At 37.3% G+C, this 22,866-nt stretch overlaps 1 protein-coding gene across 6 annotated transcripts in view; it reads right to left on the bottom strand.

The window, feature by feature from the left end:
- Positions 1-22,866, bottom strand: part of SLC25A21 (solute carrier family 25 member 21) — a 238,934-nt gene that overhangs the window by 195,332 nt on the left and 20,736 nt on the right. Inside the window, exons 1-2 of one of the 6 annotated variants that reach the window (XM_064714952.1) lie at positions 7,556-7,651; positions 3,060-3,178 (exon numbers count right to left, since the gene is read on the bottom strand). The exons of 3 other annotated variants lie outside the window; for them this stretch is intronic. The gene's annotated coding sequence lies outside the window, so the exon portion shown is untranslated. Of the gene's footprint in view, positions 1-3,059; positions 3,179-5,040; positions 5,118-7,555; positions 7,652-22,866 lie in introns of those variants that run through there. 2 more of the 6 variants (XM_064714953.1, XM_064714955.1) reach the window with 2 other exon arrangements.

Raw genomic sequence — 22,866 nt, 5'->3', positions numbered from 1 at the left:
ATCAGTTCCCTCACACAATTCATAGCCAGAAATATGGGCCCCCATTTAAATGGCTTGCTGGAAAATGGAACAAATTTAATTAAATTTATTAATTTATTAGAACTGCCCAAGAAGTGCTGAAGTCTGTCTCTTCCTCAAAAACCCTAATTAGTCTACAACGTTACAGCCCTATCACCATTTGACGCCCACACAGAAATAAACCCATATGGTGCTCTTTTAGTTGTGATGAAATGCTATGGCATCTATATGCCAACGCAGTCAGGACTGGAAGTTTCCCTTCCATGGATGAAGAGCTTGTCAGCACCATGCAGTACACACATACATTTAGGATGAGCCCTGGTAAAGAGGTGGGCCTCACAAAACTCTCTCCCCTCTCCTTCTAGCCCAGTTCAGCAGAAGACATTGGTTGAAGTCCAGCTAATATGAACAGTTGGGAAGTACCAGAAAAGCATCCTCAATCGAGGGTTCTTTGGGTTTAGAAAGAGTTAACCCCAGTTGCCAGAAGTGTCTCACATTTAATGACTGACTTTACCTGCTTGTAGAGATAACTTTTTGCCACTTCAAATTCTAAGGGAGGAAAGCCGGAATTTAAGGTTTTCTGCTACAGTAAAGCTAGGTTTTCTTAAGTAGCATTATAAACTGATTATGTTAATTGCAAGATGTTCATGACGGTTTTTCTAGACTCCATATAGTGTTTACCAAACAAGCAGATGAAGAAGATAAATAAGTAGACAAAAATATTGAAGGTAAGAGTTTTTTTCACACCACCAGCAGTGGTGGTAGCAGCTATTACCAACAGGGCCAGGATTTAAAGTAGACACCCTAATTGACAGGGTGCTCCTGGCTCTATTTTATGATGCAGCTGTACACTCATCAATTTGAAAAAAAACTAATTTCAAAACTAGTGATAAATTTAATTGTTGTGAGGAAATAGAGGTCTGGAGTGAGTATGCAAAACCACCAAGATGCAGGTGGAAAGAAAATTGTACATACACATGGAAGCATTGAAATTGCTATTGTGTTGAAGAGCTTCCTATCTTGAGGACTGTGAGAGACTGAAATGTTACTGGTTAATGCCTCAATTTGCCATTTGCAAAAGCAATGAGTGCTTTGCTGACGATGTGCAGGGTAACAGCCCAGGTGTAGAGGGGGTAAGCACCAGAGGACAGTAACAACAAATCAACCGTTGTTTAGCGGAAAGGTGGGGCTTAAGCCCGGTAAGGGAAAAGGCCAATAAGAAGCAGATCCTGTGAGATAGGATAGTGCATTTTTAATCATATCAACATCCCCCCTTACACAAGTGGCTCAGGTGTCAACCTCCCTCCACAGAAGTACTGGGACATTCACAAGAAGGCCTGGAGGTGCGCATGCCTTCTGAAGGGTGTAACTGGCTCCACTACTCAAGGCAGTTGTCATGTCTTAAAAGACGTCATCAACCACCAAAGACCCCTGAATCACTCCCAGACTCATGTCTGGGGCCTTCCACCAGAGGACTGCACATGATCCACAACAGATCCACAGTGTGTTTCTTCAGACATGGTCAAACTCCCACGGGAGCTACCGGACTGTTTGCACCTATCCAAAGCATGTATTAATACATTGAACTTTGTGTTTTGTGGGCTTCCCCCACCTCTGATGGATGCAGACTGTGACCATCACCCAATGGACATCAAAATTGCACCAATTCAGTCTTGTTGCTGAATACACAAGTGGAAATATCTTTCTACTCTTATCCATTTTCTTTCTCTTTCGCTCTTTCTTCTCCTAACTTCTTCTCAAAACATATTGCGAACCAAACTGAAAAATTTCAGTCAATGCTTCTTTAGTAAGTGCCTTGTTGTATCTGAATAAGTCAAAGTTGGTCAAGTTCATGTTTTTTAAGTGCCTTACTCTGTCTGGATGGATTAAAGATTGTTAAGTTAAAGTTTGTGAAGTGCCTTATTTTGTCTGGATGTTATTTCAAAATTTACCAAGTACCTTATTATAACTTAATGTTCTAAAGTTTGTAAGTTATTGAACTTCCTAAGATTTTTATTGTTTCTTCCATGCACCACTCAGAGTGAAAAAAACAACCTTCCTCTAAACCTGCCAAGCAGACTAGAGCAAACCCAGGAACCATTCTATTGTGTGCCAGTTTGAAGTGTTTCTTTTTAACACAGATGACCTAACTAGAGGACAGTGTGCACTTCTGGGTTCTCTGTAATTTTTCATTCACGGCTCAAGATTATGAATTTACCCTTCTACTGAACACTGGTGAGATCCCACGTCAAATCCTGTGTTCAGTTCTGTGCTCCTCACTACACAAAGGACATCTAGGGCACATCCAGAGAAGGGCAATGAACACGGGGAAGGGTCTGGAGCACGATTGTTATGAGGAATGGCTGAGGGAGCTGGGTTTGTTCACCTCGGAGAAAGGGAGGCTCACGGGAGACCTTATCAGTCTCTACAGCTACCAGAAAGGAGTAGCTGTAGGGTAGGGGGAGGTGTAGCTGGGGGTAGGGGGAGGAAGGATGGTCTCCCAAGTAACTAGCATGAGGACAAGAAGAAATATGCTCAAGTTGCACCAAGGGAGATTTAGATTAAATATCAGGAATTTTTTTTCACTGATAGGGTGGTCAAGGGGGGAGCAGGTTGCCCAGGAAAGTAGTTGTCACACCCATGCAAGTGTTCAAAAACCACATTCTCTTCAATACACAGAAAAAAAGCACTGTTAACAGTCCAGCTGCGACTTATGCCCATTTCCTTCACTGATCACTGCAATGTACCCAAATTTAATTATATTTGCCTTTTTTGAGAAAGAAGTAAGCCCCAAACTTCAAAACAAGCTCTTACTTTTATTTTTGACACATCTTCCTCCTCACAAGTCCATCACTTTGCTTGTCCTGTTGTCCATTAAGACTTGTATGTCTCAAAAATTTCCACTTTCCATCTTTCTTAAATAATACTCTTCTAGCAGCCTAAACAGTGTGCCAAAACAGCATCCTGTCACTACAACAAACAAAATCCCTTTGCATCACATCAAGAAACAGTTTGTAAACTTATGGCAAGAAAGGACTTACCAATAAAATATTCAAGCTTGAAAAACACAAAATATATCCCGAAGAAATATAGGAAACATTAGATGAAAAAATACAGAAAGCAGTGATGTTCTAAGCCAGGAGCAGTAATTCATCTTTGCCTGTTAAGAGTCAAAGAAAGAACATGGATAGTTACAAAATATTCTTAATCAATTTACCCTATCATTTAGGGAGGACCTGGTTTTCAGTAATGAAAAATGCATCGCAGTACCTACTTCTGGCAGAGCCCTTTGCATTTCAAAAGTCATAACAGAGCCTTCTGTAAGGGAAGATTTTCAGAGCCGTGCTTCAAGGCAAGAGCTGAAAGTACTATGCTACATGGAAGGGTAATGCCAGAACAGTTCAGAATGACAGGTAAATGCTTTCAGGGAAAGTGGCAAGCAGCAGGTCCAGCTGCAGAGAAAAAATGAATGCACCACATTGTTTTATGTTATGGCCTGTTGAAGGATCTGATGCAGTGTGAAGGAACATGCAAAAAAAGAAATTCTGTATGTTCTCTATGAGTTATATGTGACATCTTTGCTTATTACATCTTCTGTGCAAATATTAATATATCTGATACATACATGATACTATAGACATCTACTACAGTGTACTAAAAAAAGCAAAGAGTACAGAATCTGGGCTGATTACAGGGACCCCTCCACTTCAAGAAGCCTAACTCCTGAATGCAGCAACAATGATCTTAGCCCCAAATACTTTAGCAGCTTTATTAAAATGAATGATTGTGCAATAACTCTACAACCATACTACATCCTGTAAAACCATTGATAACCATGGATTCACATTTCTTTTAGAAGAATAAAGGTGAGAATTGGACTCTTTAACAAATGAGAAGAATATGTGCTTCACATGTAAGTGAATTCTGAGCTTCTTTTCTGAAAACAAGGGTAAATAATGCAATGAACTAATTCATGCAAGAAGAGGCAAAGAATGCTAATAGAATTTATTCATTAAAAATTACAAAACACTTTTAGAACTTTTCCACTTTCAAAAAATAATTTAAAATACAATGATGGAGATTTTCCTAGCAGTATGTGGTTACCATAAATTTTTGAACACTCTTCCTCTCAAACTTTTTTAATCATTATGGTTATAAAGCCAAAATTTAGTTTCTCAGAAGGCTAAATTAAAACCTTTTGATGGATGAAAGTTGGCATATGTGATACTAGCTGTGCTTCATTCAAGTCCTCAGCCAGCTTGGGAACTTGTACTATTTTCATCATTCATCCACAGACTACAGTAAAAAATACAAACAAACAACCCAAAAGTCATAACCCCACCCAGCTCTCCCCCCCTGCCCCCCAAATCCCTAATCAAACCACTGCCACCAACAACCAAAAACAAAATCCCAAAAAAACCCAACCAAACAAATTCAGGGTTCATAGTGCCAAATAGTCTACAGACATAAGGAAGAGATGGAGCAAAGGAATTTACAATTCTATTAAATGAAAGTGACTTCCCATGGTTTGCGCTACCTGAAATGTCAGTTAGGTTGTTTTACCACAGAGATCAACAGAAACAGAAATAAGTCAGTAATGGAGTGCAGGAGATGCTTTGATTGAAAGGTCCTGCTGCTGCATGCAGGTTGGTGAATAGATGACTTCAGAGTACATCATTGAATTAACAAAAAATTTGAGGAAATAAAATGCAATTTGCACACAGAACACAATTGCCCTGAGATGCAGATTTCAGACATATACAAGTTCTAAGAATACTGATAGGACAATTACATGAATTGAAAGAAAAGAAATTCCATTTCTCCATGTTCCCTGCACTGCATTCTCACTGATGCAGCAATACACAGCCTCATACATGAAGCAATAACAATAGCAGTCAATAGTGACTGATCTGTGAGCTGCTTAATAGAACCAGGACTACATAAAACTCCAAACTGATTTAGGTCTGAGACAGCTTTGGTTCAGACAGAGCCTTAATCCAGACAAGATGCACCACTTCAGACCTCTGTCTCATCTTTAGGCCAAGCTTTACTTCCACTGTCGTAGTCACCAAAATTCTTCCATTATTCATTGAGTTGTCAGCGTATATTCTTATGGCTTCATTTACCTGTTTTCTGTGTTAAAAATGTAGTATTGCCCTCACAAAAACAGAGGAATTTTTAAAGGTAGGCAATACATAGAGGAAACATTACTCAAAGTGCAGGTTCATGTAAGGAAATTCCTCTGAACTAACACAGATGTCTGTGAACCAACTGAGCAGACTCACTTTGCAGTCAGAGAAACAAGCACTGTTTTGCCTGGTTTGACTTACCCTAAGAAAGGCTGCTAAAGCAGGTCAGTGACAGGTATCTTATACTGAGCCATGATTACACCTAAGGACTCCTAAGGGCTGTTGAGAGAGTCCAGAACAGCTAACACAAATATGGCCACCTAAAATAACCTGAGAGGCATTTGTTTGTGTGTTGCATATGCTATTTGCACCTGCATACATGATCCTGGAATGCCACATGGATGCCTCCTCTTCTGTCATCCAGGAATGCAACTGAATTGACATGCACGAAAATTTTGCTAAGACTAAAACTGTTTCATTTCATTCAGTATATTCGAATCTCAGATCCAAAAATCTGTAAGGAAATATAATTACAGTTTCTGACACTGTACTCTAATCAAGCAGATTAACAAAGATTTTGAAGTCAATGTATTTCTCACATAATCAACCACTCAAAACCAGTACTTGCTGCAATTTGTGTACCTGCCTGCTTACCACAAAACTTGCACTGGAATTGCGAAATGATCTAAAATTTCTTCTTCTCCTCTTAGGCTCAGGAACTTAGAGCTATAAAATGGGAATTCACTCGGTGAGAAGTGTGATAATATAGCATGAAAAATATCAAGACTGCTTAATTCTTTTGTCATTCTCAACATCCAGTCTTCTCAGGACTCACTAACTAAGGAATGACAATTCTGTCATGTAGGACTGTTTTTAAAATTAAGACTGGCTACTAATTGCATGCAATTCAATTAAGTCTCCCTTTATCCCCATGTTGTTTTGATACACATATCCCCCAAACACAAGATTGCTACTTGGAAACATTTTGTTTTATCTATGTGGCAAATCTTCTGCAAGTCTGTTGTTCAGTGGTCTCCTCTTAAGAGAATCCCATGAAAGATTTAATACACAATATCTTCAATGAGCACCTTTACAATCACAAATATAGATTGATTTATTTGCTTTTTAAAGCCTATGAACATTTACTGTAAGTAAACAATGAGCCAAACAACCAAAACAAGTTTCACTGACTTAGTTAAGTGTTTTAGAACCATTTCTTGATTTAAAACTACTTACAGCAACAAAAGAAAATCATATTCTTTGGAAGAACTTGCAAAAGATTACTCTAATTTTTGCATTCTGTAAACAGGCAATATTTAATCTGTTTAAAATTAAACTCTGAAGATCAATCAGATAGGCTTTTGAAAGGCTCAGACACAGCAAGTAGTTTAGCGTTGTATTTGCAAGACAAACAGCTAGTTGTTTAGCCACACAGATATCATTTAGCCCATAACTTAAACAAGCACTGATAATTTTTTTTTATGAAAAGATGCTATCAGCAAAACAAACACAGTATTTCGTACTACTTCAAAGCTTATTTATAATGTGTTTAGAAATATTCAGTGGAAACAGGAAAATAATGTCTTGATTTTCTAAACTTTACAACATCTGCTTTTACTTACTTGAAGCATTGTAAAGTTCTCCAGATTTCAAATGGGTAGCTTTTTTTTGGTCTGGTCTCAAATTTGAAAGTGTTCACATTATTTTTTTTACCCCACACAATTTTCTATTTTTCACTTAAGAAAATTCAGTCATATGAACATCTCTGCAGCCTTTTAACAGTGGCAAATAATAATTAGAATAACTTAATATTTTTAATAAGCACATTAGAAACCTGTTAGAAATTACCCTTCAGAAGACTTAATTCCTGCATCTTTAAAATTTCCCAACATACATATGTAACTAACTCCTTTTAACCAGATATAATGCTGTTTATTTATACTATTGTCTCCCAGCCAGGAATAAACTGCAGAAAGCACTATTTGCAATACATGCAGTTCTTTCCAATGGCTTGGCTTGTGGGAGTGACTAGAACCTGCAACAGGGAAAGGGCTTCTTCCCTGCGAATCCTTTCTCATAGACAGCAAAAGGTTTAATCTAGCCAATAAGATGTAAAAAATGCATCTTAATCACTTTTAATGGCTTACCATGACCTGTTTGAAGATGCACTATTATACTTAGCTTTATTTATTCTCCCTCACTATGTAAAATTAAAGCTGTTAAAGGATTTAGTAAAGCCCTTAAACATGCTATCATCTACTATTTGATTAATACACAGCAACATAATAAATAATTTCTTCTACTTGCTGAGAGGTAGACAACCTACTCCTGCTCATGAATTACTCTTTGGCTGCACCTAGCTTAATAAGCTGGGTGCTTACTGCAGAGCATTTTATGTGACTGTGTACCTTGGCTTCCTGATGACCAGGCTCAGGCTGATCAACGATGGTATGGTCTGGCTCCCATCTGGCCTCACAGTCAGGTTTCCCTCCCATCAATCAACAGCACCTGGGGGACAGGAGAAAGAAGCTGGTGGAAATCTGGGTCTCAGCCCACTGCTGCGATACGTGGGTGCAGGACAAGGCAGAAGCCTTAGTTTGTTGCTTGAGTTTTGCTGCAGCATGAGGTCAGCCTTGGACATGCCCAGACCCTTGAGCTTGGAAATGCTTCCAGGTCTACTAGCCTAAACATAGCTTCTGTCTGCCTGATATGCAATGCCAGTGAAGGCAGAAAGATTTTCTGCAGAGTCCTTAGGAAAAAAAACCCAAAACAACAAAAGCATGTTTGCTCTGACTGTAAATAGCTAAACAGTACTGATGCTTCTTTCCTTTCATTTCCATAATGATAGAGGCTCCGTTTTAATTAAATTTTCCTCTTAAAACTATTATTTTTCATACCTACCTCTAGAACAACCATGGGGTTTGCCAGTGGCAGCATGGTACATAGAGAAATGTAGACTGCGGCATGTTTCCTTACAGTGGAGGTAGAATTAGACATCTCAGATCTGGCCATCTCAGGCTGAATTAATGTATACTAACTGATTTTGTATCCAGTTTAAATCTGCACCCTAAATTCTCTTTTTCACATAGAATTTAAAAGTTTACTTACACTGGATTTCTTTAATCTCAACCAAATCTATGACATATTTGGACCATATTTAAACACACTTTTGGCAAAAAATGTCTTCCAGTTTTATTTTACAAGTATTTGCTTAATTATTGCCAAACTCGAGTTGATTTAGCAACATTTGTGCCAAGTTCCAGGCAGAATTTTCACACTTGTACCAATGAGTAAGTTTAATACTTTTGGTGCATGGTGTACCAGATTACCATGGTAGCAATTCACCTGAACACAAAAAATTTTAAAGGGAAAGTCCCTGGGATCACAACGATTTGAGACCTAGACCCCCACCGCAATTTACAGTCAGATCCTCAGGGGGATTTCAGAGGGTTGCTGCCATTTGAGTACTGTTACCTTTAGTGACTGTCAGGGGAATCTCTGGCCTCTATAAAGGAAGATATGGAAAAGGAAATTAAAAACTTCAATTCTCAGAAATATTTTATTTTTTCTGTCCAAGACATCTGAACAATACACATTAGAATCTAGAGTTTGGTGTGTTACAAGCTACAAAAGAAGATGAAGTCTGGTATTCTGCATCCTCTATATGTGATGTTTTAAGATCTACTATTGTCCCCGTATCCACAGACTTTGGTTCTCTAAGATGTGGTGCCACAGGGCATCTTGATCTTCATGTAACTAAAAGGATGTCCCTTGCTATCTTTTTCAGGGTGATAAAATACTCAGCAAAAACTTCTTAAAGCAGAGAAAACAGCTCATTAACTGAAATAGACATTTTAGACATCTTCCACTTCCTATACCACAGGTGTTGCCAGGAACAGCAGTGATCCTCCAGGTTTAAGTGACAACACACGCTTACTTAGCCGAGTCAGTACGGACCTTTAAAAACTCACTGCCCTTTGATAGCATTAATCAGCCTTCTTCTTCCTCAAGTAAACTAAAGGTGTGGACTTTCACGGGCAGGAATATAACTCAAAAGGCTTAAGGAATGGAGATAACTTGGGGTTAAATTAACCTGACCATAAATTAACGTGACCATAACTTGCCCATAAATTATTGAGTTCTAAGCTTAAGTGACACTAATGGGCACAGCTCAAAAGTGTTACTGCTCCAGTGTATGATGAGGCCTCCTTGTGCTATGCATCTCTGGGGGCATGGCAGCTGGAGCTGCCATTAAAGATTCCTGGATCTCAACCTCAGCTGCTCATTGCCAAAAGCACACCTCTGCTTTTCGTCACCTGTCCACAGGAACCACTCTCTGCATTGGTCCATGCAGAGAAGAGTGAGAAAGGTGGGAGCTGACGAAAACGTTACATCCAGCAGAACAGTGTAGACAAAAGTAGTGGCTAAGAGATGGTAGGTAAAGAGTAAGATGTAGAGCACAGTTTAACTCAGCTTTGAAAAAACTTTGCCTTCATTAAAGGGTGTAATGATCAACCATAAGAAACTTCTCTACCAGACAATTTGCGGAATATACCTTTTAAAAACCTCATGATCTTTGTGATCGATCTTGAAAAATGCTTTACAGTAGAAACAAACCAGTTTTTCTATGGTATTGCTCTCCTAAAACCTTCTTTCTCTCCCACCTGCACCCAATGTCCCATTCTAACTGGCTGTAAATATGCTAAAAGATACAGAGCAGAAGAGCACCTGAACTAGCAAGAGAAGACAAAGTCCAACTTTCAGTCCTCTTCATTTCTTATTAGACAAGCCTCTGTAGTAAATAAGCCATGTAAATGTATGTGAACAAACTACATAGCCTCCATCATTTGTTTTTTCATTGTGTGTAAGAAAAGGGATGGCTGATCACTACTGTCACCGACTACTTGTGGCTGGCTGAGTTCAGGAATTAAGCACCTGATCATCCTTTCAGTGAAAACAAAATTCTCTGGATAGCAACAACTCTGATTTTGTGTTACTCAAATTCTTTGTTGGTAAAACTCAAAGCTCAGTTTTTACTCAGAACAAGCATAAGCTTGTTCTTTCACTCAGATTTTACTCAGAATAAGCAACTGATTGCTTTCCATGCTCACACTTGATGTTTCTATAAGCCTTGTTTCTCTTACACTGGTATCACAGTAACAGAAACATTAATAATTCACACTCAGGTCTGTCTTTGGGGCTTCTCTCAGCTTCAACTCAAAAGCTTAAATCATGAGTAAATGTTCTTCAGCCAAATCTGCTGCTCCCTATTCCCTACCCCCTGCCACACATGGGTAAAAGACAGAATTAATTTTTTAAATTAAATAAACAAAATATTTGGTCACTTAGTTTCATTTTTGTCTGGCATTGATATCTTATGGGTACTACATCAGGCCATGAAAAATAAATAAGAGAGCTAAACTTTTCAAACACTGCCAATGAACTTTTTTCCAGTTCAGTGAGGTTAATAAGCCTTTTAATTTACAAATTCATAAGAATAGGATTATATTTGGTTAATAGATTCTTTATTATACTCGTTGAAGTCTTACTGCCAGAAATAGAAATTAGTTCCTCATGACATAAAAGGTCAAGATTAGTTGTAATTAACAGAAAAGTCCCAGACTTCAGACAGCTACAGCTAATTACAGCAACTGAATGTACAAGCCAAAGATCTGTGAGTTTGCAAACCCCTAAACAAATGCTTGGACTTCAGCAAGTCAGATGGTCCAGAGAATCCATTCAAGTAAGTTAAAAACATGCACAAGTAATATACAGGACTGGGAATAAGTAAATCCATAATTTCATTTTGGGATAAATGCAAATAAATTTCAGATCCTTCACAAATATCTTGCACTGCAGAAAAGCTACTCTGTCAATCGTCTGCTTCAAACCTTCAGATCCAAACTGTATAGAATTGCACTCAATATTAGTTTTAGTCTACATTTACTATGCCTTGTAAGAAATGTGTCACACATGCATCAACTGAAAACAGGAAAATAAGTCAGGAATTAGCAAAAAAAAATTTGCCTTTTTCTTTTTGGGTGGCAAGCACAAGATCTGTAATGCCTTATTGAAACATCAAGGCAGTAAACAATGAAAATGTAAAAAAGTAGGAAGTTTTCCATCAAATTTTCTTCTTGCAGTGTGAACTCAGAGGAAGAATTTAACCTGCTGAACATTCCAATTATTCCCTCATGCTCAGGGAAGCATTGCTTAGTGCATGCAGCAAGATGTAGTTCTCCTTTGCACAGCTACTTGTAGAGAAAATGTTTTATTAAAGGAACGCTCAAAGTGGCAGGGTCAGTATGCACAACTTCCACTTCTTTTGTATGCTTTTCTAAATGTCAAATCAAAACATGGCAATGCGATTAAATACATTGGTAACCATAGTTTTATTATAACTGCCTTATAAATCACGCTATAGCTAATTAATCTAATTAACAGTCCTATGTCCCAGATATATTACAGGAACAGACCAAATCAATCCAGCCTTGAAGAAACCACTAATATGTCTCAGACACCAATCCTGGATTTATTGAACATTCATTGAATATCGACCTGCTGTGAAAATATTACTATACCTGCTGCTTTTATGGGACTGGATTTTGCTAGCCTTTTTTCCCTTTAAAAAAATTCAGGAACACAGAAGTCAATGCTATAAACCAAAGATATTTTGCTAGCAGCTTAGCATTTCAAAGATAGGTAATTAAGCTGAAACATTTATAAGTTTTAAGATTCACAGGTTGAAAATTTAGTATTTTTCTGCTATGTATCTTTTTCATCTGTCCCAATTAAAACACTGGTACACAAATACAACCACACTAAGTCCCTTGAAACTCAGGCTGAAAAGTATCACGTTTTCAGAAGGTAAATAAAGAGAATGTTGAAGCAGAGCAGAGTTTCTAATGAGTTAATGTAAAAAAACCTCATGCAAAAGCAATCCGCATCAAAGCTAGCAGGCAATACCCTGACAGTCATCCATCAAACCAAAAGTCCCCATAATAAATGCCAATTATAGGGCAAATATGCACAAACGCGGATAGCATAAGCCATGGGATCATTTCCTTCCAAGAAAATTAGTGACCAACAAAACACCCATGCAGCCTGCCCTACAGCAACACTCACTCCTGACCGGAATACTAACTACTATTATTATTTCACTCTTTTTTACTTTATTTTGTACTTTTGCAAGAATTCAGAGCCACACAGAATTTTGTTTGGGGTTATACAAATTCCTTTGCAATTTGTATAGAAGTCTAACATAACTTTTTAAAAGCCATGACATGCCTATAATGTATACAGAGTCTCTGACTTCCGCCGTAAGCGAGCCTTTTTCCTAACTTAATCATACTCAAATTTCACCCCTTTTAAAGATCCTGATTCAAAAATGCTCACTCATTCTCCACAGTCCACAAATTTATACCATCTCTTCCTGTGGTATTATATGTGCATAAATTAAAAAAGAATGGTCTTGTATAAGGACTGAAAACAGAACATTCCAAGTCCCCATCCCCCAAACCTAACTTCAATTTATCAAGGAAATGTTTGATACAAATACACATTCTTATAAAATTATTGTTTTGTGTATGAATAGGATGTTTCGCATTTGAGCAGAATTACGTTACCAAAACCTAAAAACAATGAGTTGTACAGCATGCTGAAGTAAAACAATAATAAGAGCTTTTCTGCTGTTACATTTGTATAGCTTCTGATTCATTTTATCCTCTTTTCCTAACACCTTCTGCATATCACACCTGACCAATATTTTTGGCATCACAAAAGCAGGTTTTTTAGATTTATGGTATCTGACATAGAGTAAACAGAAAAGTAGCATGTTTTGTCATATGGAGTGTCAGAGGTAACAGCTGAAAGTTAAGATAAGAACTTCATGCTGATGAGACAAAGAAGCATTGAAAGAAATAGTTAATACTAGTATAATGTCAAGAGAATTATTCTTTTATCTAAAATGAGTCACATTGCTATATTCATAGAAACAGGCTAGAAAATGCTACATTAGTCCTAGTGTGATGTCTTATCTAATTGACCTCTAAAGTGACATCTTCCATCACACAGACTAACCTGTGCTATATTCATTTATTTCCATCTTACCTAAAATTATGATGAATGGTTTGAGCTCTATTCAATTATTGAAAATGTGCAAAGAAACAGAAACAATGAAACTGGCAAAGTGCTCTGCATTCTTAGGAACAATTTAGGCTAATTAGCATCAACTTCTCCCCCATTCATCATACCCCTTTAGAAATATAAACAAACTGTCAGCTCTAACCTAACAAACAGATCACTGAGCTACTTAACACAAATTATTCTTACATGAAAAGCTCCTTCTCAGGCAATATTCTCCTCTAGGGCATCTGGGAAGTTGAGCTATTAAAATTGAAGACATATGTTTCAGTCAAATTTAACTCCCAGATTGTACTGATCGCTGTTGTGACAGTTTTCCATCAGCATGCTGCTGCTGGCAAAGCACTACATATTTTAAACAAAGCAATGCAACAATAGACTTCAATGATGCATGTTCATTTAGTATAATATCAATACCACCCAATTAGCACCCTACACCTAGAAATGGAGCTACTTAAAACTATTGCTTAGGTAGAACTTGAATCTCAGATTTCATTTGGGGTTTCTTTTAGAATTATATATTTTGTATGTTCCTGTGAGCTTGCAGAAGGCAGCAGCTATGCCACTGTCAGCTATGACAATAGCTTAAATCAAGCTGCAAAGGTGATGCTCTGAAAAGGCCATAGAGGGGAGTGCTGCTGTCACTCCTGGTTTTAACTCAAAATCCTCCACAGATGCCATGAACAAAGGGACAGCTCTAAGCTAAAGGAAAACAGGAAGATTTCCAGAGCTGAATACTTCCTGAACACAGCAACACATGTGCTACTTTGGAAGTCAAAATGATAATGAAATAGACTTCCTTTCCTTTCTCCAACATGCAAAAGGAACTAAATTTGTCCCAACTCCATACCTGACTAAAAGCTTTTTTGCTAAAGCTAAGACTTTTCCATCAGTTTGTTAATATACTCATTATCTGGTAAAAGGAAGAAGTAAAAACTGGTTGGGACTTTCTTGTCTCACACACATTTGGGATTTTGTGCATTTACAAGGATATGCCTTTTCCAGTAAGAACTTCAAAACTGGGGAATATTCTCCACTATTTTTAGAACAAATACAATTTTTAAATTTCAGAGATATCACAAATAATCAGTGTTAAAAAATTGTTTCTTGAGTTGTTTTTCTTTTCAATCTGTAAGAAAATTCTTACTTACTACCTTGGTTCCCTTTAAACAGCAAAATTTATAATAAGAATTTCACAGATTAAAGATTAAGAATTTCCCATCCTTTCTCCTTTAATTTTCTCTCATTTCGCTACTTTGCTATTTCATTCTGGCTCTAAATTTGTCTTGCAAGAAACACTTGTAGTACATGTTGTAACCTGCCTTTTTTTCTCCCCTCTTTCTTCTGAGGAAGGTAATGAAATCACGCAGTATCAGCATGGTTGCCTATTTGCACAGAAAGGTGTTGTCTGAATTTAATTTTGTTTCATCCTTAGGTGAGAGGAGGAAGGAGGATCATCTAACTTCCTAATTTCCTCACTGCTGGTTGCACATGCATTTGCCCTTGGATACAGAACTTCCAAGGCCTGGAGTATATAACATGATTGGAGCCAGAAGATCCCCAAACATCTCTATGGTGATGCATTGCTTACCAGCAACAGAAAACACTTTCTGAGTGAACACAGTGCAAGCATGCATGTCTTGCTTCTGAAGAAAAGGATCTTGCATTATGACATGACAGCCACCTCGAAAAGCTTTTAAACATTAGTGCTGACCAGACAGTCTGATTCTAGAAGCTTTATGCAAACAGATTGGTGAGACTTGAATGTGAGCACCTAATCCATGGTTCTTGCCCATCTTCTCTGAAATGATCTCACATCTATGGGCTTTATTGAGACAGAGAAGTGGTGATGCAGTTCATGTTTATCACAAGAGAATGAAGAGAGGTTTTACAGCAGACAAATTAAAAACCTCTTTCAGCCATCATCTGCATTTCTTCACACTAGACAAAAAAAGCCAGAGAAAAATTTGAAAGGTGACCTCACACAAACCAGGGGGAATTAAGGATTCAGGACATTTCTGACAAGTCAAGAAAGATGGAGTACCACATCAGCAACCTCATTAGGACCAGGATATTAAAAGGCTGGCTTAAGGTGACTCTCTTATTCATTCTTCAGTTAACCAACAAAAGAAGCACCTCAATCTCATCAAATATATCAACCTCAAGAAAATGTATATTAATGAAAACTGACCTCTAACTTACCACACTGAAGTACAGTTTTTTAGGATTGTACTCAGTTCCTATACCTTTCTGGTGTTTGCAAAATCCACTTCAAGAAAACATGAATTAGTCTGCTCTAGAAAGAGGATCGTTAAATTAGATTCAAATGGACAGAGCAGCACTGAACACTTCCTGGGTATCAGAGCAGGAACTGGAGGTACATTCCAGACACAGCAAGGAGAATGACCCTACAAAAGCCAGAAGTTTTCCCTTGGTTATGAGAAAGGCTTTTCATAGGTGGGGTTGCTCTTCAGTTAGGGTGGGGGGTTTTTTGTTGTTTTTGGGTTTTTTTTGTTTCTTTGTTTTGTTTTTTTGTACAGGACAGTCTCAGAGGGTATAAACCACCAGCTCTGCTTGCTACATTGTTGAAAGAACGTGTTGGATATGGGTATGCTACCTAAATATGGAGCTGCATATTTCAGTTGGCCTATTTTTTCTCTAGGTTCAGCCATTAAAAAAGATATTTTTCATATATGCATCTAAAGAGCATCTAACACACATGAATACACATATTTCATCTCAGTTTCAACTGTTCTCTCAACAGCAACAAATCTGTCCTAATTTTTAAGAAGCTGTATTCTGTGAACATGACTACCTTAGAGACAAACAAAATAAATACTAATCCACATCTGTCAAATTACTTCCAAGCTGGCATCAGACCTTCATTGAGGTATGCTGAAGGCCAGAGAAAGCTGCACACTGTATTTTTACCATTACGTTATAAAGATCAAATGTGCAACATTCAAGAGCTAGTTTATTATTTATACTGAATTGCTCTCACATAGCTGTCATTTAATTTTTTTTCTTTCATTTGCAAGTGTTTTCTGTTGGTTCAGAAATGTTTTCTTTCTGGTTGCAGTCTCTTTTTAAGGCACAGCAACAAGTAATAGAAGCAGACAGGAAGTAGGGCTTGTTGCTCTCCAGAGGATGATTAAGCAAGTCAGCACAAATTCCCTGAAGTTCCCACAAACAGGCTCTTATGTAACAACATATGTTTTCAAAGATATTTTCTCTGAGCAGTGGAGAGTCTTCTTCATGGGAAAAATATAAGCTAGCTTTATAATAAACATTGTGGAGCATGAAATAACTATGAAGAGCACTATAATTGAAGTAAATTATTAGATATTTAAAATCCCACAGCAACTGATTCTCATTTACATTTCTCAAAATTAACCTTGATCAATAAAGTATCCAGGTCCTGCAGTCCCTTGCTAACACAAACAAAACATATTATGGGGTTTTTTGTCACCTGCAATGGTCTGGAATGAGTCCAGATAATGGTTTTAATACCAGTAGTCCAGCAGACTTTTCAGTAGACTTTTTCTGTGAAGAAAGCAGGGTCAATCCTTTTCCTCTCACTTATGCACAGAGCAGAAATTCTTTAAACTTGAGCAAACTTAAAAAACAAATCCTTAACATTTACCTTGCATTTGACTATCCCAATATATACTGTCTTTAGATTATGCAGTACAGCTGTGGACTGGTTACAGCCATTCAGCACTGCATACTTTTTATTCTTTAAAAAATGCACACACATTAAGATTTATTTTGTCCTCTTCAATTTCAAAGAAAATTGACACGTTTTATTACAAGAATTTTAAGCTTATAGGAGTGGTTATTTACCTTCATGTGAGAAAAATATTTGACTACCTAGAATTAGATATGAGGACTGACTACTATGTAGTCTGATTTTTCTACCAATAAATAAAAATTTGGGGACACAAATATTAAAAAAGTGAAGAAACAACACAGCACAACAGATTAAGTTTTCAAGTTGTTTATGATTTCACTGCCCATTTACAAAGATCTGATGCTGCAAAGGTAGAAAAGCCAGGTCAACCAATAATAGCAAAGTTAACTATAGTCTCTCAAAGCAGAACCTCAAGCTGTGCTGCAGCAGAACATCCTCTATGCTCTGAAAGTGTGCTACCAGTAAGTCTGATTCCTGTGAACCATACCGTGCATTTTATTTTCACACTATGTGGACAAAAGCTTAACATTCTCTGTATTAAACATATTGCCCAGATGTACAAAATCACACATATCTTATCCCGCAATTCCTAAAATACATAAGTTAAATTTTGATATGAAAAGAACATCTAGTCACAAAAGGACTGGATGCTCTTAACATTTTATCTGACACTCCTGTCATATATGGATTTTTAAGCTTTTTTTCACCTGTTGATCCAAGACATGACAGAGCCAGATAACACAGGGGCATACCCAAACAAAGCAGTCATTTCTGCCTTTGCAAAATCTATATGGCCACAGTGGAAAATTTCACCTTATCTCACCTAACTCACAATGGCACTGAAGTGAAAAAACAGAGTCAAAATCCAATGATCTTCTCACACCCATATGCTACATCTTCTCAATAGTCAAACATTTTAAAGAAATATACTTTTAATAATTTACTACTGCTGTTTAGCTGGGGTTTCATTATGTTGGTGCACACCTATGCCTGAATGGTTAAGAGTGGGAATTCCCTTTGTGTGATACCTAGAAACTGAACTAGAAATCATGCAACAGATAATTTTTCTGGTCAAACAGGATAACTCCTTCTATTCTATTCTAATGAGCTCTTAAAGAACGCAGATGATAAAGGCTTTTCCCCACTTCCTTCTTTCACAGCTTTGATCTCACTGCTTGAAAGTGATATCAAAAGTAATTCTTCAAGTGCCATGTTTCAATTTCAGCTCTTCTTCCCACATGTATGTACTACTTTTACTCCATAACCAATTATTCAGTAACAAACAATGCCTAAAGCAGGCCCAATAAGGATTATCATAATAGATACTAAAAAGTACTATAATTTATCAATTTCACTCTAAAAATTTGAGCAAAATAAAAAAAACCAAATGATTGAGTCAGTAGAGCAGAAACCATCTATTTCTGTATCCCCCTGTTCTGAGTAGGATTTTGATCTCAGTTAAGTGACTTCAAGAAAAAACTCTTAAGTGAGAAATGGAGTGAACAACATGCAATTTTTTTTTGATTTGAGCTACTCCTAATCATAAGAAGAGTCCACAACAGCAGGAATTGTATCTCCAAAGCATGTAATAAGTAAATGCATTCTAACAGCTTTAAAAATCAAAAAGTAGACGAAAACAAGACTTCGAATTGACCTAGGGAAGAAAACTGAGAAGACAACTGCTACTGATTTAAAAACAAAGCTTCAAAGATACATATAAAAAAGACAAAAAAACAAAAAAAAAAAAAGCCCAGCCTTGGACGATAAGTCTCAAGATATGTAAAGGGAGACTACTTGTAATGCACAATTTTGTTGTGCTTCTTTAATATACATCTTTTCTGAGAAGGATAATTGCAAAGGGGTCATAAAATAAATAATCCAAGATATTTTCCCATCATCTCTTAGATTTGCTTTAGTACAGTCCCTAATGCATAATTCAGAATAAAAACTCAAATTAGAAAAAAACCAATTTTTTTCCCTCTTAATCCTAATGAGGCAATCCAGAGCTGAAAATCTATGCCTTTCATGTCGCCTGAGCCTCTGAGGACAACAGGTGGAAGCACTGTAGCTAACCGAAGCATCAGGAGAATCCTAAGAGCTGCCAGAGCATTCCTGCTCTTTCAGGTCAGGAATTGCAGAGCTGCCAAAAACAGGGAACAGGAACAGAGAAATGACAACTTGTGCAAATGGTTTCCCAGCTATGAGAATCCCAGTTCTCAGGGCACTTGAGCTCCCTAGTTTGACCTAAATAACTTGAAAAAGTGTCCTTTTCACCCCCATTTTTGGAAAAGCCATGCATGGCAAAGCAGGCCTCAGGCCAGCTTCTGGACTAAAAATCACTTGGTTTTGTATTTTAAAAAGAAAACTGCAGCTCAATGAGAGCAGGGAAGATGGGCTCAGTCAGAGCCCACTTATAAATCCACCCCAGCTGATAGATGTTCTTTGGACAAAAGAAATTTCAGCTCATGTGCTAAAAGGCTATCTAGTGGATATGGAATCAAAGGGGATTCTTCCTGCCAACTTCACCTAAGTGCTGCATCAAACCCAACTGTCAAATGATTCAATGATTGTTCCTAAAATTTCAGACCCTATACTGGTACTAATGGACTCTTGCAGCTTTGTGTGTCAAAAGGGAGACTCGAAGTCAATCCACAGTTTTTGCTTCTAAGCCTGTAAACTGGCTATTAACAGATCTTTGCATGCATGTGGTGGTTCATTTCAGGGATAACTGAAGCAGTTTAGGTGGTGAATGCTGGTTTAAAAATTGGTTAATCCAACACTATTATTCAAGAATCATATAGCTACCTAGGAACTTCAGGTGCTTTTGGCACTAAGAATCAGCAAAAGCAAGATGCTGAAATTTGTGTTTTCAGATTAGGTGGACTGATGGATGAAGCAGTAGAAGGACTCTTAGTAAATGTATCTTATTTTGTCTCAGACATCTTTCTCATTTAAATCCTGCCATATAAGCAGGGACTTAAAGATCAAAAAAAGCCACTCAACAGCCCTGATACCCTTTATTTCCACATGGTCCAATTAAGAAAACAGTTCCCAAAGTCACTGGAATGCAAAATTACAGACCACTGGCAGAAAAAAAAGATGAAAAAATGGACCAGTGCACAGGCTCCAGCAAGCTCTTTTCACTACTTAAGGTTCTAATAATAAGAAGACCTGAGGCAGATTAAGTGGAAAACAACACTCTTGAAGCCTTAACTCTGAAATGGAAGTAATTGTTAGCCTAAAAACACTCAAAGTGTCTGAGAAGAGCTGGGTCTTCAGTTCTGCTCTTCTGTGGAGTATGTACCTCTCATCACCATGACTTAACATATTTTCTTCTGGAATTGTCACCTTGGCTATTTTTAGTGGGCAGAGCTCACAGTTCTTTTGGTTTACACGTTAGTCAAAGTGTATTTTTGAAAATGCCCATCAAAAGGAAAGATGTAATACTTTATGCTGCTTTACAGCCTATTTTAGTGGCTACAGCAAGTCACTTGTTTCAGGATATGCACCTGAGAACAGAAGGAAGTACCAGTGAAATGCTATATTTGACTCAGCTTGAGATTACTGTTTTGTTTGAGCTTTTTTTCACTATTAGCAGAGGAATGGGCATTTATCCTGCTCTTAATGTTGCTTTACTCACCAGACCACCTGTGACACTTTCAAGGTCTAAAACTGCTGCTTTGAGACTAAATCTATAAAGAACATGCTAAGAAGTGCTGCATGCTATTGCAGCAGAGAACCAAGTTCTCTGCTTCATTTATGCAACCTACACATTTAAGGATTTAATCCTAAAGGGGTCTGTAGCCCTTAGGCTCCATTTGTTTCAAGACATTTTATATTTAGTATTTCAGCCAAACAGTTCTGGTTTTTTTAAAAAATGTATTTAAAACTATCACATCCAGGCAGGTAAGTGTTAAAAGCAATGAGAAAACAATAGGAGGTTAAAGTATGCAATGCAATAAGAATGTTTAGCATGTCCTGACACTCCAACTCCCCCCCTCCACTGTTCAGGCATCTAATTGTTTGCTTTTCCTCCTACATACAATAACGAAGTGAACTACAATCAAAGTGTGATGACAAATGGTCCCAGGGTTTGCATTCTTTGGAATATATTGGCATTTGTAAACCAAAGAAGAAAGATAGATGTAATCAACCACACTCTTATAAGAAAAGGATCTGGAAGAGTATGTTGGCAAAATCTTCAAACCACATTAAGCCCTAATTTGAAAGCATGTTTGAAAGGAAGAAAGCAATGCCTCTAATACCAGTTTATTTGTATAACAACAACTAGAAACTGAACTTGCTAGACATATTTTGAAAGATGGAAACAATTAAAATGTATTAGTGATCTAAACAGGCACTGTATTTTAAAAGAAAAGAACTTTAAACAATCAAGGTTACACATATCCACATTTTGTTGACTAATCCTCACCTTCCCTTGATCTCCTAATATTTAGTACTTGTATTACATGGAAACATTGCATCTCTGCTTACAGAAATTCACAAGAGTTGTCTGTACATACTTTTGCTTATGGAAAAAGAATGATACAGTATCATGAGAAAAACTCCATCAGCTGCAGGATGGCAATTTTTTTGCCTCCAACATTAAAAACTTGGACCCTTCTATTAAAGAAACCAACACAGAGTGGCCAAATCGCACCATAACATCAATGTAGCCACTCAATAGTCAGGTCATATCAACAGTAAATAGAAATTGACAAAGTACATTTGGAGGACACATTATTCACATCTTCCTCTTTTCTATACAAGATATTACTAAGGCACTTAGTATGGGAGGAGGCTTAGCAAGGAAATGAATAATCAAATATTATTTTAAATAGCTGAAAATATTTCATATTTAAGCTAAAATAAGCCTTAAATTAGAGATTAACATAACCTGCATTTTTTGCAGTCAGGTTCGAAATGCAGTGCTTCAAATTTCCGGACACTGACAACCCCTCCTTAAAAACAAAATTAAGTCATTCCAAATCCCAAACATGAACTCCTAAAACCAGAGACATCTTCATATACTCCCTTTTGACCTCCTGCAGTCTTACCAGACCATCACAGACACATTGAAACTTCAGAAAATATTGTCATAACTTCATAACATGAATCTCCTTTGATGACCATCAAAATTGTTGGCATTTATAAGCATCATCATTCGCACATTAGCACACAATGAAACACACAGTTCATGCCCACTAAAGATACTATTTCTATCTCTCAGCATTCTTGCTGTTACTCTTAGTCTTGATGATTTTATGTGCAACAAAAACGTAGCTATAGAGAAGATAAAGAGTTGGAGATTTCCCAACTGACTTTTGATCTGTTTTATATAAGGCATGGTTCCAATTATTACCTTTGATGGGAAATTACTTTTAATTGCATACATAAATGTTTTAACAGGTTGATTAATGCTTTAAAAACTCAAACAAACAAAACCAATGGTATAGACAGTGCATATCAATCACTACTTCAGGGACTCCAAAAGTAAAAAGAATTTATGTATCAGAATTTTCAAACAAGGTACGATAGAGATAATACTTTCCTAGTAACAGAGTATTTGCATCTTAGGAACAAAATGGTGGTAATTACCCCATGAAGCAGTTTAATCATTCATTCAAGGTTAAATGGTAAAACACTGAAGAAAAAGAATAATAACTTGATAACTCTAAAAATTGCCATTGATACAGCGAGTGTCAAAGTGAAAGAGGAAATGTTTATATCAGATACTAGGACGGAATCCATCCCATACTGTGAGAGTGGTGAGGCACTGGAACAGGTTGTCCAGAGAAGTTGTGGCTGTCCCATCACTGGAAACATTCAAGACCCGTTTGAATGGGGGTCTCAGCAACCCAGTCTAGTGGAAGGGATTAACCCTAA

This window comes from Zonotrichia leucophrys, chromosome 5, assembly GCF_028769735.1.
Source record: "Zonotrichia leucophrys gambelii isolate GWCS_2022_RI chromosome 5, RI_Zleu_2.0, whole genome shotgun sequence".
Classification (NCBI taxonomy): Eukaryota; Metazoa; Chordata; class Aves; order Passeriformes; family Passerellidae; genus Zonotrichia; species Zonotrichia leucophrys.
This window is presented reverse-complemented; position numbering and strand designations above follow the sequence as displayed.